Source organism: Palaemon carinicauda, chromosome 2 (genome assembly GCF_036898095.1).
Source record: "Palaemon carinicauda isolate YSFRI2023 chromosome 2, ASM3689809v2, whole genome shotgun sequence".
Classification (NCBI taxonomy): Eukaryota; Metazoa; Arthropoda; class Malacostraca; order Decapoda; family Palaemonidae; genus Palaemon; species Palaemon carinicauda.
Window position 1 is genome coordinate 116,871,800 of NC_090726.1, and position 16,722 is coordinate 116,888,521.

General features: G+C 39.1%; 1 long non-coding RNA gene across 1 annotated transcript; it reads left to right on the forward strand.

The window, feature by feature from the left end:
* The first annotated feature begins 220 nt into the window (after window positions 1–220).
* On the forward strand, window positions 221–16,508 carry LOC137620701 (uncharacterized). Its single transcript, XR_011040100.1, has 3 exons — window positions 221–360; window positions 6,365–6,444; window positions 16,400–16,508. It is a non-coding gene; the product is annotated as an uncharacterized lncRNA (long non-coding RNA).
* The last annotated feature ends 214 nt before the right edge of the window (window positions 16,509–16,722 follow it).

The window sequence follows — 16,722 nt, forward strand, 5'->3', positions numbered from 1 at the left end:
TACAAACATGACAAATTAGGCATTACTTTATCTTTTTCCCTCTAATACAAAAGGACAAATTCGGAGATTTGTATTTTTCCCTAACTTGACAAATTAGGCATTAATTTATCTTTTTCCCTAAATAATACAAACATGACAAATTCGGAGATAATTTTTATTGTAGATGGGAACATCTAAATCTCTCTAACGTCATTGACCGCATGATTCCACCACACAGGGACCAGCGACCCATACGTCAAGTTCAAAGTGTCCGGGAAACTGGTCTACAAATCGAAGACTGTTTACAAAGACTTGAATCCGTCGTGGGACGAGACATTCACCATTGCTATTGAAGATCCATTCGAACCTGTCTTTGTCAAGGTGAGATTTTGTGTCTATTTCTCTTTTAATTGATATTTGGGCAAGATTGGGATATTGAAGATAGGAGGAAGTTTTATTGTTTTATAGAAGTCCGAAGTAAGAGGTCAGTTTTAACTAGAATTTTGTTGAAGGAAGGTTAATTGTATTCAAGTGTGCTGGCATCGATTTCAGGTTACGTTGTTATTGGTTGGTAGATAGTAATCAGTTGTTTTGCTCTCTCTCTCTCTCTCTCTCTCTCTCTCTCTCTCTCTCTCTCTCTCTCTATATATATATATATATATATATATATATATATATATATATATATATATATACATATATATATATATATATATATATATATATATATATATATATATATATATATATATGTAAGGACAGTGAGACAAGCGTCACCAAGATCAACTGATACTTTATTCAAATGTGCATGGGAGTATATTACAAGGTGCGGACGGAAAGGTAGGATGGCGCTGGCGCCAAATCAGAATGAAGTGCCCGCCAAAATATATGTGTTTTCTTACACTTACAAATATACGAATTATGAGTTAACAGAAACATGTAATGAAATGATACATATGTCAAAATGTAGCTCTGATAGAGCGGAATACATATAGGCTACATGGGAAACCACGGTGTGGCGAAAGGAGAATTCAAATAAATGAGCAGTTTGTTGATTTTCTGGACGACGAAGGGAGCGGTGTCCTTACAAGTACCCCCCCCCCCCCAAGACATCGGGCGGCGTAGAGGGCTGATGATCAATCTTCGTATCTTTTCGGGCGTCGGAGGGTTCCTCTTGTTTTTGAACGGAGGGGCGCGCCGGCGGTCGGCGTAAGGATCTCTTCCTCTTGTCGTCGTTTGATGATTTTTCTTTCATTGGGCGCCTTGTTTTGAGTTGGAACTCTGGATCTGCCAGGTTCAGCGGAGGCGGTGTCGCTTCCTTCGAGAAATGCTGGTTTCACGTGGTCTATTGAGACCCAGTCCTCTTGGCCATGGACGTCGAGAAGGAAGGCTTTCGTTGTCCTCTTAATTACCTGGTAGGGGCCTCGATAAGGTCTAGTTAGTGGTTGTCGATGAGCGTCGACACGGACGAAAACGTACCCGCAGTCATCCAGGTTTTTTGGCTTGAAGTGCTTGGTTCTGTTCTGGTAAGTTTTGAGACATGGCCTGAACTTCCTGGCGATGTCCCTTAGGTGATCCAGCTGCGTGTCGTCGGTTGATGAGGGAAAGAATTCGCCAGGAACTGCGAGCGCCTCCCCGTAAACCTTTTCGGCAGGCGAAGGTTCACCGTCTGCGCGAGGGGCGGTGCGAAGGCCGAGGAGTACCCAAGGAAGTCGTGATTTCCAGTCCCCGTCGGTGCAGCTCGCCATCAGGGACGCCTTGAGGGCGCGGTGAGTTCTTTCGACCATGCCGTTTGCCGCGGGGTTGTATGCCGTGGTGCTGTGGAGCGTCGTCCCCATCAGGTTCGCCAAAGCAAGCCATATTTCTGAGAGGAAAGCGGGGCCTCTGTCAGTCGTGATGTCGTCAGTAACGCCAAACCTGCTCACCCAGCTTGACAGGAGGGCTTCGGCACATGCTTGAGTCGTAGCTTCGGTCATCGGCGATGCCTCCAACCACCTCGTGGAGCGATCGATGATCGTAAGTAGGTAGAGAGCGGATCCAGAAGGGGGCAATGGTCCCACGACGTCGATGTGTATATGTCCGAAACGTCTTTTTGGCTGGGGGAAATCACCTACCCCCGTTTCGGTGTGACGGCTGACTTTGCTTGACTGGCAGTTGATGCATGACTTCGCCCATTCCCGGGCGTCCTTTTTTATCCCTGGCCAGACGAACTTCTCAGACAAAAGGCGAGCGGTGGTGCGTCCTGAGGGGTGTGAAAGTCCATGGATGATATCGAATATTTTCCTTCTGCAGGGGGCTGGTATCCAGGGACGTGGGCGGCCGGTGCTGGTGTCGCAAAGAATAGTTACTCCTGCTGGTCCGAGGGGAATCGCACTTATCTTGAGCGGGATGGCCCCGTCAGGTGATCCTGTGCTTCTCGGTCGGTGCGTTGTTCGGTTGCGAGATTGGCGTAGTCGATTCCCAGGTGGATTGCGTCAATTTCAATCCTTGAAAGGGCGTCCGCGACTGGATTTTTCTTTCCTGGGACGTAACGTATGGTGCACCCGAATTCGGCGATTGTTGCGAGATGACGTTGTTGTCGGGAGGACCATGCGTCAGTTGATTTCGTAAAGCGTGTACGAGGGGTTGATGGTCCGTCGCGATTGTGAAGGGAGTGCCCTCCAAGATGTGCCTGAAGTGGCGGACGGTGAGGTAGACGGCGAGGAGTTCCCTATCGAAGGTGCTGTATCTTGTTTCGGCGGGTTTCAATTTCTTGCTGAAGAATGCCAGCGGTCGAGGAGACCCATTGACGAGTTGCTCCATCACAGCCCTACAGGCGACGTTGCTGGCGTCGGTCGTTAGTCGCAGGGGCGCGTTGTCGTCGAAATGAGCCAGGGTGGTGGCATTCGCGAGGGCATCCTTCGTGCGAGCGAATGCCTGTTGCTGGGGCAAACCCCACTCGAGTTTTTTCGCTTTTCCTTTCAGGACGTTGTCGAGGGGTGACAGGGTTTGTGCGATATTGGGGATGAAGCGCCTGTAGTAATTGACCATCCCCAGGAACTCCTGAAGTTGCCGGATGGTCGTAGGTATCGGGAACTTTCTGATGGCGTCGACCTTCGTTGTCATGGGTTTTACCCCGCACGAGGACACGCGGTGACCAAGGAAATCCACTCCTTCCGCACCGAACGTGCATTTGTCGAAACGTACGACCAGGCCGTTCTCCTGTAGGCGTTTGAGGACGGTGCGGACGTGCCCCCGGTGTTCCTCCTTGGTTTTCGAGAATATCAGGATGTCGTCGACGTAGCAGACGCATAAAGGTAGGTCACCCAGAATGCTATCCTTTAGTCGTTGGAAGGTCACCCCGGCGTTGCGTAGACCGAAGGTTGAGTATGCGAAGGTGTAGGATCCAAACGGCGTTACAATGGCAGTTTTCGGGATGTCTTCCGGAAATACGGGGACCTGGAAGTAAGACTTGAGGAGGTCCATCTTGGTAAAATACTTCGCGCCATGCAACATGTTCGTTAGGTCCTGCATGTTGGGCAGCAGGTAGTGATCGGGCGTTGTGATGGGGTTGAGGCGCCTGTAGTCGCTGCAAGGTCTCCAGGACCCGTCCGGCTTTTTTACCATGTGTAGGGGCGATGCCCAGGGGCTTGATGCTTTCTTAGAGATACCCATGCGTTCCATGTCCTCAAAGGCGCGTTTGGCATCCTTCAGTTTCCTGGGCGGTAGGCGGCGGAATTTGGCGTGAGTAGGAGGTCCTGTCGTTGTGATGTGGTGGTAGATCCCGTGCTTGGACGGGGAACCTGGCGAGTGTCGGAGCTCGGGCTTGAAAACCTCGGGAAATTCTTGTAGGAGGTCGGCATAGGGGTGCGTCGTTATGGCGGATACGGACATTGTTGCAGGGCCGTGTTCTAGGGCGCGGGACTGGCAGGTTCCCGTGTCGATGAAACGTTTGTTAGCGACATCGACGAGGAGTCCATGGTGGGCGAGGAAATCCGCACCGAGGAGAGGGCGATTGACGTCGGCGATGGCGAAGGGCCAAGAATACGAACGGCCCGTGATAGATATCTTGAGGGTCCTAATCCCATAGCACCGTATGGGAGATCCGTTGGCGGCGATGAGTGAGGGAGCGTTTTTGTCGGGACCACGGTCTAGGTCGGACTTGGAAGGTGGGAACGTTGACTGCGTTGCGCCGGTTTCTACCATGAGTCTACAGTTGGAAATGGTATCGAGGATATAGAAACCATTCTTATTTTGGTTACCTGCGGCTGCGATGGTGGCAGGTGGATGCTTCTGGCGTCGTCTTCTAGGGAAACTGCATGGTGCTCTACATTTCTTGGCGTCGCTGCCAAATTGTTGGTGGTAGAAGCACCATGCTGGGTTAGTCCTAGGGTTCGGTCGTGTTGGTTGCGGCGGTTTCTTTCTTGATAGAACGTTGATCTCGTCGTCCTCAGGGGCCGTTGCCGAGGAGTCTATGGAAGAGCAGCTGCTGAAGGAGGAGAACGAAGGCGGTGTTGACGATGATGCTCCGAGGCGAGATGCTTTGGAGGCCTCATGGAGTTTCTGAGCCTTCGACAGGAGTTCGTTCATCGGGAGCGTGTTGGCATCCGTCAATCGGGCCCTTACGTCCTGTGGTCGGCGTCGAAGAAAGATCTCGCGAGATAAGCTAATCTCACGTCATCGGCCGTTGCTGTCTGTTTCGGGGAGCATAAGCAGGCCGGTTAACTCGTCCCACGCCTCGACAGGAGAGGTGTCACCCAAGGGCTTGCCGGCGAGGTCCAGGACTTTCTGTGCCCTTGCTGAGACGGAGAGGGAGTAGATACCGATGAGTTTCGTTCTCAGGTCGTCGTATGAAACTTGGCCGGCCTGGGCGTCGAGCCATGGGGAAATCCTGTTGAATACCTCTTCAGGTATGGAGGTGAGAACGATGTCAGCCTTGGCGCAGGAGTCGCTGAGTCTAGCGACACGGAAGAGTACGTCTGCTCTCAGGAACCAGGAAGCGGTGTTGTGTTGAGAAAAGGGCGGCAGTTTGACTTTGGGCGTGGAGGCGAGGCCGTTGGGTGCGATGGGCGTGTTGCTTCCTGCATCGTGGCCAGACGACGAGTCGGCGAAGAGGTGAGAAGTTGATATGTCGGTTAAGCTCATCCTACTGCCTTACATTCACCGAAGTGTGGGAGAACCAAAGGCAGGCTCATGCCTAAGGTAACGGAGTATAGAGAAGGTAGTACGGCCGTAATAAGTCCGTTAATGGCAAAGCCAAAACCGCTGATGCTACTTTCAACTCCGGGGTCACCAGTTGTAAGGACAGTGAGACAAGCGTCACCAAGATCAACTGATACTTTATCCAAATGTGCATGGGAGTATATTACAAGGTGCGGACGGAAAGGTAGGATGGCGCTGGCGCCAAATCAGAATGAAGTGCCCGCCAAAATATATGTGTTTTCTTACACTTACAAATATACGAATTATGAGTTAACAGAAACATGTAATGAAATGATACATATGTCAAAATGTAGCTCTGATAGAGCGGAATACATATACATGGGAAACCATGGTGTGGCGAAAGGAGAATTCAAATAAATAAGCAGTTTGTTGATTTTCTGGACGACGAAGGGAGCGGTGTCCTTACAATATATATATTATAAGTGTGTATGAATTCATTTGGTAAGGGCAGAGAAGAATCAAAATAATGAGACATTGTTCAATCTATAACAATTTTCTTTTGATTGAATAGTCAATTGGAATTGATAAAGCCTGAAATTATTGATATTACGATATCAAATGGAATTTTTACTCCTGAGGACTGTAGTCATATCTATAGTTCAGTAGATTTTTACCTCCGACATTGAAGTTGGAGTGGAGGTTATGTTTTCGCCCGATGTTCGTTTGTTTGTTTGTGAACAACTTCCTGGTTTACAATTGTACTCGCAGAGTAGTAAAACTTTCATGGATTAATTGTTATGTTGAGACGTGGAAGTGATTCGAATTTTGAAAGTCAAGGTCAAGGTCGAGTAAGAGGTTGACAGAATTAACCTTAAGGCAAGCTGGTTTCGAGAAATAAGATATCATGGTGGAGGTCTGCCCTCTCAGAGTGCTTTACTAGTTATGTGTTTACATAATAGAATTATTATATACTGTCGCCGCACAGCCTAATGATTTATAGCAGTTAGCTGAATTGCTGTGTTTCATGTTCAATTTTACAACTTCCAGTGGAATAAATATTACAGCTCGAATTTTTTAAACAATACTTTTGCCTAAAGTATTTTCTCATTTGAGAGGGGAAAATCAGATTATTTGAATTAGTTTAGTTTAAAAGACTATAGTTATTATTACTCGAATTAATCATTCAGAAGAGAAAAGATTCAATAGATTGATAATTAAAATATCGCATTTTCTTCATTTGCAGGTTTTCGACTACGATTGGGGGTTGCATGACGACTTCATGGGGTTAGCTTCGATTGATCTCACTACGCTTGACTTAGACAAGTAAGTAAGACGTGTATCTCTCTACGCTTGATTTAGATGAGTAATTAAGGCGTATATCTCTCTATGCATGAATTAGACAAGTAAGACTTATATCCCATTACGCTTGACTTAGACAAGTAAGACATATATCTCTCTATGCTTGACGTAGACAAGTAAGAAAGACGTACCTCTCCCTACACTTGTCCTAAGCAAGTAAGTAAGACTTACATCTCACTACGCTTGACTTGGACAAGTAAGACGTATCTCTCCCTACACTTGACTTAGACAAGTAAGTAAGACGTATATCTCTCTATGCATGAATTAGTCAAGTAAGTAAGACGTCCATCTCTCTACGCTTGACTTGGACAGTAAGTAAGACGTACATCTCTCTACGCTTGACTTAGACAATAAGTAAGACGTACATCTGTCTACGCTTGACTTAGACAAGTGAGTAAGACGTATATCTCTCCACACTTGTCTTGGAGAAGTAAGTAAGACTTCTATATCACTACGCTTGACTTAGTCAAGTAAGACAGACGTATATCTCTCTACGCTTCACTTGGATAAGTAAGTAAGATTTTCATATCACTACGCTTGACTTAGACAGTAAGAGACTATTATACCTGTTTTTTTTTTTTTTTTGTTTACTTTGGGATGTTGATTTGTACACTGCTTTAATGTTAAAAGTAAATATGTTCCTTGCCATGTGTAGGCTATACGTAAAATGTTACCGAGTATGCTGGAGTTTTGCACAAAGGGAAAGTAATGTAGTAACGAAGCTAAAATATTTAAAAAGGTTCTTTAAATCATAGAGGTATTGGGATAATGTACACACTCTCTCTCTCTCTCTCTCTCTCTCTCTCTCTCTCTCTCTCTCTCTCTCTCTCTCTCACTTTGAATATTTCCATTTTCTTTTACTTTGCTTTGCCATAATTTTACTTTTTTAAATTAAGAAGAAAATCAATCTGAAAGCTTCAAAAGAGTTGAATAATGAATGTGATCTCGGCAACTTATTATTATTAATACTGATGATCATGTTAATAATAAAATCCTATCATATTACCATTATTATTATTATTATTATTATTATTATTATTATTATTATTATTATTATTATTATTATTATTATTATTGTTATTATTATTATTATTATTATTATTATTATTATTACAACTACCACTAGCTATGTTGCAACCTAGTTAGAAAAGCTTGATGCCATAAGCCCAAGGTTTCCAACAGGGAAAAATAGCTCAGTGATGAAAGGAAATAAAAGATTAAATAAACAATATGAAAGGTAATGAATGGAATATATAAGATATCTTAAGAGCAGTAATAACATTAAAATAGATATGTCATATGTATAATATAAAGAGAGACTCATGTCAGCCTGTTCAACATAACCAAAATTCGCTGTATTATTATTATTATTATTATTATTATTATTATTATTATTATTATTATTATTACTTCTTGCTAAGCTACAACCCTAATTGGAAAAGCAGGATGATGTAATCTCAGACGACCCAAAAGGAAAAATAGCCCAGTGAGGAAAAGAAACAAGGAAAAATAAAATATTTTAAGAAGAGTAATAACAGTAGATAAATATTTCCGTATAAACTATAAAGCGTTTAACAAAACCAGAGGAAGAGAAATAATATGGAATAATATGCCCAAGTGTATCCTCAAGCAAGAGAACTCTAACCCAAGACAGTGGAAGTCCATGGTGCAAAGGCTATGGCACTACTTAAGACTAGAGAACAATGGTTTGATTTTGGAGTGTCCTTTTAGAAGAGCTGCTTACCATAGCTAAAGAGTCTCTTCTATGATTACAAAGGTTTGAACTTCTGAAATTCCAAAGAATTCCTTTAATATGTTGTTTCCTTATATGCAGAACCAGGAAATTATTCCAAGCGCCTTTATTCTCCAGTCTTGGGTAGTGCCATAGCCTGTACACCATGGTCTTCTACTATCTTGGGTTAGAGTTCTCTTGCTTGAGGGCATACTCGGGCACACTATTCTATCTTATTTCTCTTCCCCTTGTTTTGTTAAAGTTTTTATAGTTTATATAGGAGATATTTATTTTATGGTGTTACTGTTCTTTAAATATTTCATCTTAATTGTTGATTACTTCTCTTATTTCCTTGTTTCTTTTTCTCACTGGGCTATTTTCTCTGTTGGAGGCTATGTGCTTATAGCATCCTTTTTTTCCAACTAGTGTTGTAACTTAATAATAATAATAATAATAATAATAATAATAATAATAATAATAATAATAATAATAATAATAATAATAACAGCAAATGACTAATCTGCACATGCCCCCCCCCCCCCCTCATAATTATTTGAACTAATCCTGAAATTTTGATATTGTTTTTAGCGAATAGGCATGTTCCTGATTATTAAAGAAATTTTTCAAAATTAATCTTATAAATCTTAGGTCGTAATTCTGTACTCTAAAAATTTTAGGGATATTATAACAATATTCTAGGGATTTTGATAGTTTGTAGTCATAGTGTTTTATCTAGTGATTATTATTATTATTATTATTATTATTATTATTATTATTATTATTATTAGCTAAGATACAACCCTAGTTTGAAAAGCAGGATATGCAATAAGCCCAGGGACTCCAACAAGGAAAGGAAACAAGGAAAAATTTAATATTTTAAGAACAGTAACAACATTAAAATAAATATTTCCTTTATAAATTATGAAAACTTGAACAAATCAAGAGAAAGAGAAATAAGATAGAATAGTGTGGCCGAGTTTACCCTCAAGCCCGAAAACTCTAACCCAAGACAGTGGAAGACCATGGTACAGAGGCTATGGCACTACCCAAAACTTAGAGAGCAATGGTTTGATTTTGGAGTGTCCTCCTAGAAGAGCTGCCTACCATAGCTAAAGTCTCTCTTCTACCCTTACCAAGAGGAAAGTGGCCACTGAACAATTGTAGTGTAGTAGTTAACCCCTTAGAGAATGATCCGATTTATTTGTTTATTTTGAGCTTGTATAGTTGACCCATTCATATTTCCCATTAAGGCTCAAATGTCTGAATGTATTTGCTTATGAAGATTTGATTGAAAACTGAGATTTCAATCGCTCGAATTAGTTCTTTGTATTACATTTTCTGCTGTGTCGTTAATTTATGTTGGGTTGAGTTTAGATTTCCTGGGGACTATATGAATTTTTTTTAATTTTTTTATTATTTTTCTATCTAAAAAGTAAAACGAATGTAGCGCAGATATTTTGTCTCTTAACCACTCCTCCATTGATTCTTTTTCAATATTGTCAACATTTTGTTGTAAGTGTAGCAGTCTGGTCTTCAATTTTTATCATTAGGAATATTACCACCCTTTCGTTATGAATTATTATTCTTACTTGCTAAGCTACAACCTTAGTTGGAGAAGCAGGATATGCTGTAAGCCCAGGGGCTCCAACAGTGAAAGTAACCCAGCGAGGAAAGGAAACGAGGAAAAACAGAATATTTTAAGAACAATGATATTGAAATAAATATTTCCTATATAAACTAAAAAAAATTTAACCAAACAATGCCGGTCTGGTCTTCGATTTCTATTCCCATGCTTAAATTCACTTTGTTGCAATGCAACTAGTGCTATTATCAGGATTTTATCCAGAATTTGCAATATGTGTATGTATACGACTTTCTCCACTTCTCTCTTTGGTATATGTTTAAATATACGAGTGTCTACACTTCTCTCTTTGCTATATGTTTAAGTATGCGAATGTCTGCACTTCTCTCTTTGCTATATGTTTAAGTATACAACTTTCTCCACTTCTCTCTTTGGTATATGTTTAAGTATACGAGTGTCTACACTTCTCTCTTTGCTATATGTTTAAGTATACGAGTGTCTGCACTTCTCTCTTTGCTATATGTTTAAGTATACGATTTTCTCCACTTCTCTCTTTGGTATATGTTTAAGTAGCCTATACGAGTGTCTACACTTCTCTCTTTGCTATATGTTTAAGTATACGAGTGTCTACACTTCTCTCTTTGCTATATGTTTAAGTATACGACTTTCTCCACTTCTCTCTTTGCTATGTGTTCAAGTATACGAGTGTCTACACTTCTCTCTTTGCTATGTGTTTAAGCATACGAGTGTGTACACTTCTCTCTTTGCTATATGTTTAAGTATACGACTTTCTCCACTTCTCTCTTTGCTATGTGTTCAAGTATACGAGTGTCTACACTTCTCTCTTTGCTATGTGTTTAAGTATACGAGTGTCTACACTTCTCTCTTTGCTATGTGTTTAAGTATACGAGTGTCTACACTTCTCTCTTTGCTATGTGTTTAAGTATACGAGTGTCTACACTTCTCTCTTTGCTATATGTTTAAGTATACGAGTGTCTACACTTCTCTCTTTGCTATATGTTTAAGTATACGAGTGTCTACACTTCTCTCTTTGCCATATGTTTAAGTATACGAATGTCTACACTTCTCTCGCTTCAATTTGGCGTCTTATGTAATGTTGCAGGGTTCTCTGTCCCTAATTGTTTGCCCTCATAGTCTTGCACTAACGTATTGCACACTTGCAGCAATATGCTGCTTCCTTGCAGCTGTGTAAAATGGACGGAACAGGCAGCATTTGGAAGCGTGCTTTCGCCTTTTGATTAAATTTGTTGGACGTAGTGGAACTATTGTGCAGTTGGACGAGGCCGACCATTAGTTCAGCATGTCTGGAGATTCGTTAATTCGAGTGTTTAGGACAGCGATTTTCTTTTCTTTTTGTTTCTGAAGCCCCTCCTTGTTGGGGACGTTTTCACACACACACACACACACACACACACACACATATATATATATATATATATATATATATATATATATATATATATATATACATATGCATATATATGTATGCATATATGTATATATATGTATGGTATGTGTATATATGTATGTATATACACACACACACACACACACACACACACACACACACATATATATATATATATATATATGTATATGTATGTGTACACACACACACACATATATATATATATATATATATCTGTATCTGTGTGTGTGTTTGTGTGTTATCACGAATACTCTTTTGTTCAAATAAGCCGCAAATACTCTTTAATATCAAATTTGCTCTGCTGTGTGATCTAAGCCTCATAAAGAAATTCTTTTAATGATAAATATTTCTGCCCAGCAAACGATTCGATATTATGACCGATAGATATAAAAGTAAACATTAGACATAGATGTGTTTGTTGATATGTATGTTATACGTATGTACTGTATATATTTATACATGTATGCTGTATTTATAGATTTAATATACAGTAAGATATTATGAGTTCAATCACCATATAACTCATTATTGGCTCATGAGAAACTACGAGCATCTTGGCCTGACATTAATGAGTTATCGGATAGCTGAAATTGTCATTATTGGCAGTATGTCATGAAAATAACATTAAAGATTAGTTAGGGGTGCTAATTATCGTTTATTTATGATGATTTATGCATCACTAAAACCAATGGTGATATAAGAGAGAGGGGGATTCGTGCTCATTTTATGTTTAGATTTTTTTGAGCTGGCAAAATATAGGTCGGGATAAAATTCCCCTTTTTCAAGATATGGTATTGATTTAAAGTTGTCTTTTGTTGCAATAAAATTAAAAGGGCTACAGAAGGACATTTTATAAATCGACATAAACATACTGAATAGTAAGTGAAAAATTCCCTGGGGCAAGGTAAGGCATTATTAGGTTTTTTATTTTTTAATATGGGTAACGTATTGAATTATTTTTATTGTAAATGATATTACAGAATTAGGACATTTTGATTGTGAATAATAGTACTGACTTAGGACTTTTTGAGCGCCATAGTGGTCTGTCAGAGGCGTTCATTTCTAGTTGCTCAGGTTGTATGTTGCACTTCTTGAGCGTAGCTTTGATGTTGTCATTGTACCTCTTTTTCTGACCCCCTGGATTACGCCGAGCTTCAGGGAGCTGACTGTAGAGGACCTGGCGAGGAAGGCGATGCTCTGGCCTACGGATGACGTGGCCGATCCTCCTGAGTTGTTTTTCTGCCAATGTGGATTCTATACTCAGCAGGTTTGAACGGTGGAGAATTTCAGAGTGAGGTACTTTGTCTTGCCATGTGAGCCCTAATATACGCTGAAGACAGTGAATATGGAATGCCTCAAGTTGTTTTACATGTCGACGGTAAGCTGTCCAGGATTCTGCTCCATATAGCAAGGTGGACATGCAGACAGCTCTGTACACAGCTACTTTTGTTTCTGTCTTGAGGTGGTGATTTAGGAAGACTCTGGACCTGAGTCGGCCGAAAGATGCGGAGGCATGATTTATCCGGGCAACTATTTCCTCATCAATATTGTGTTTTTTAGTGAAGATGCTTCCAAGGTAGATGAAGCTATCAGCTTGTTTGATGGCTTCCCCATTCAGATGAAATACTGGGGGATCTCCTGCAATTATTTGCTGGGATAGGATTTCAGTTTTGTTGATGTTAACTTTGAGCCCCATGGCTCGGTGAATTGATGAGACAATGGTAAGACTGCGTTGGAGGGCGTCTGGTGAGTGAGCCACCAGAGCGCAATCATCTGCATACAGAATTAGGACATTTTGACAGTGAATAACAGTAACGAACAAGGTTTTTGAATATGAATAATAGAACTGAATCAGGATGTTTTTTGTTGTGAATAATAGTTATGAATTAGAACATGTTGATGGTGAATAATAGTACAGAATTAGTGAATTTTGAATGCGAATAATAGAACAGAATTAGGACTTTTTTTTATTTTGAATAGTAGTACTGAAATAGGACATTTAGATTGTGAATAATAGTACTGAATTTGGGTTTTTTTTATTGTGAATAATAGTACAGAATTAAGACATTTTTAATGTGAATAATAGAACAGAAATAGGACATTTTCATTGTGAATAATAGTACTGGATTAGGACATTTTGATTGTGAGTGTTAGTACTGAATTTTTTGTGAATAACAGTACTGAATTAGGACATATTTTACTGTGAATAATATCGTAGAATCTGTTGAAAATATGATTGTAGAGCTGGCCTTGACACATTTTCTCTCGGTCGTAAAATAACATTAAAACTATAAATGTCATTTCCTCTTTGCTCTGAACTTTACTTAATTATAGATTGCCATTGTTAATCCATTGACGTCAGTGATAGCCAACAGCTAGAGATTTCGTCAGACGTAAAGGTGCCATTTTAGTGATTAACGCCATGCAGTCACACAGACATAGACATTATGCAGTGTATGTATATATATATATATATATATATATTTATATATATATATATATATATATATGTATATACATATATATATAATCATATATATATATAATATATGTATATATATATATATATATATACACATATACACTGTATATACACATGCACACACACACACACATATATATATATATATATGTACACAGTGTATATATATATATATATATGTACACAGTGTATATATATATATATATATGTGTGTGTGTGTGTATATATGTTTGTATGTTTGTGTGTATATATATATATATATACATATATATATATATATATATATGAATGTATATAGTGTATATGAATGTATTTTTGACGGGTTGCATACACTAGTTTAATATAATAGAGAAAGGAAATGGATTTTAATATCCAGAATTCTAATTTAAGGCAAGAAAATCGAATACACAGCTTCATTCTCTTATTTATGATAACTTTTGCTTGATGTGTTTGACGACCTTGGAAGATTTGTCTTAATCAGCGGCGTTGACAATAACAACATAATTAACTTCATAACGGTTCCCAGGAGCGGATTCGTACTGTTGGGGGCTCGAGGTAAGGATGGAGGGTTCATCCTTGCCAAGATTCTTGGACATGATGGGTCGTACCATACTAGTGGTATTTTTAAATTTATTTCAGAAGCATGTCTTCTGAAAGCTATTTAACTGTTCATCATCGTCCTCATCATCATCTCCTCCTACGCCTACTGACGCAAAGGGCCTCGGTTAGATTTTGCCAGTCCTCTCTATCTGGAGCTTTTATTTAAATACTTCTCCATTCATCATCTCCTACTTCGCTCTTGATGGTCCTCAGCCATGTAGGCCTGGGTCTTCCAACTCTTCTAGTGTCTTTTGGAGCCCAGTTGAATGTTTGGTGAACTAATCTCTCTTGGGGAGTGCCAAGAGCATACCCAAACCATCTCAATCTACCCCTCATCATGATTTCATCCACGCATGGCACTCGAGTAATCTCAAGTTTCATTTCTAATAATGTCCTGCCATTTAACTCCCAATATCCTTCTGTGGGTTTTAACTGTTACGAGGATGTTATTTCTTCGATTGTTTTAAACAGAATGAGCATTTATTTATTTATTTATAACAAATAATATCAGCGTCAATGACTTTAGATGTCAGGATGCCAGATAACTGATAATCAACCAATCAATCACTCCGTAACCCGAGAAGGTTGGGACTATATTTTTCGAGAATTGAATCTTCAGGATTATAATACTTTTGTTTTGCCTTTCATTAGATTTAATTCTCGCACTTGGAGATATATGGTTGGAATTAAATTGAACTTCGTTATCAAGTGAACTTTAACATTTTGCTGATTACAAATATCTGTAATGACTCTAGATTATAAAAACCGATTCTGATGATTTGTTATATTATAATGTGGTGGTTTTTTTTTAAAATATAGATATCTAATCGATAACAACGGTCATTCGAATATAAACTTGTATACAGTGAATAATGAGAATTATGATGAATTACAATATCATATTAATAACATGAACCATCTGTATCAATGCTTGTAAAATGCCACGATCGACTCTTTTCTAGAAATCGCTTTTCGTATTAAACTCGACATTATTTATTACATTTAAACTGTTAATTCCTAGGCATTAACTTTTCATGAGGTTTTCTTTAGATTCTAGTCTATAAAAGTTTCTCTTTGAGCTTCACTCATATCACACCTGCAGTTGAAAGGTGGTAGTAACTATTATTATTATTATTATTACTTACTAAGCTACAACCCTAGTTGGAAAAGCAGGATGCTATAAGCCCAGGGGCTCCAACAGCGAAAATAGCCCAGTGAGGAAAGGAAAAATGGAAAAATAAAATACATCATTAAAATAAATATCTCCTGTCTAAACTATATAAACTTTAACATGAGGAAGAGAAATTAGATAGAATAGTGTGCCCGAGTGTACCCTCAAGCAAGAGAACTCTAATCCAAGACAGTGCAAGACCATGGTATAGAGGCTATGGCACTACCCAAGACTAGATCATAATGGTTTGATTTTGGAGTGTCCTTCTCCTAGAAGAGCTGCTTACCATAGCTAGTCTCTTCTACCCTTAACTAGTCCAAAAACAGCTACTACCTATTAATATTATTATTGTGGTTGTTGTTGTTGTTGTTGTTTATTTTTGGTTAATCATGGTCTACAGAGTTTGGTTGTTTATAGTGGGATTCCGGGTTTCATCCTAGCTTCTTTAAGAATCCATCACTCTCCTCACTATGTATGCTGTTTCAAGTAGCACGATCTTCTGCACAAGTCCTTGAGCTATATCGGCTCCTACCTTCTCAATAATTCTTTTTCAATGACTTGCGTATGGTCCCTAGTGCTCCCATGATTATTGGCACCACATTATTATTATTATTATTATTATTATTATTATTATTATTATTATTATTATTATTATTATTATTATTATTATTATTATTATTATTATTAGCCAAGGTAGTATCTTGTTTGGAAAAGCAGAATAGTACAAGCCCAAGGGCTCCAATAGGAAAAGCAGCCCAGTGAGGAAAGGAAATAGCATATAAACTATATAAACAATGGATAAAAAGTATAAATTATCATTATTATTATTATTATTATTATTATTATTATTATTATTATTATTATTATTATTATTATTATTATTATTATTATCATCGTTGCAGATCTCAGGAAATAATTTTGCCCCTTCAAGAGCCTGGAAAGTCCACTTACATGGGAGTCCTCTATCTCGCCCTCACGCTTCAACCAAAGACTCAAGAGGAAAAAGAACAGGTAAGTCCAGTGAAAATTAGAAAATCCTTATGTAGGCCAAGCTATCATCTTTTATGTTCGCTTGTGATCACTCTCTGATAAGGTAATTTTAGTTATGTTTATTGATTTTACTTCATTTAATGTATTTGAATTTGGAACTTTGGCGTCCCGTGATATTTAGTTGAGTCTCTGTTGAATTTTAGAAGAATATCGTTTTCTTTAGATGATGTAAACA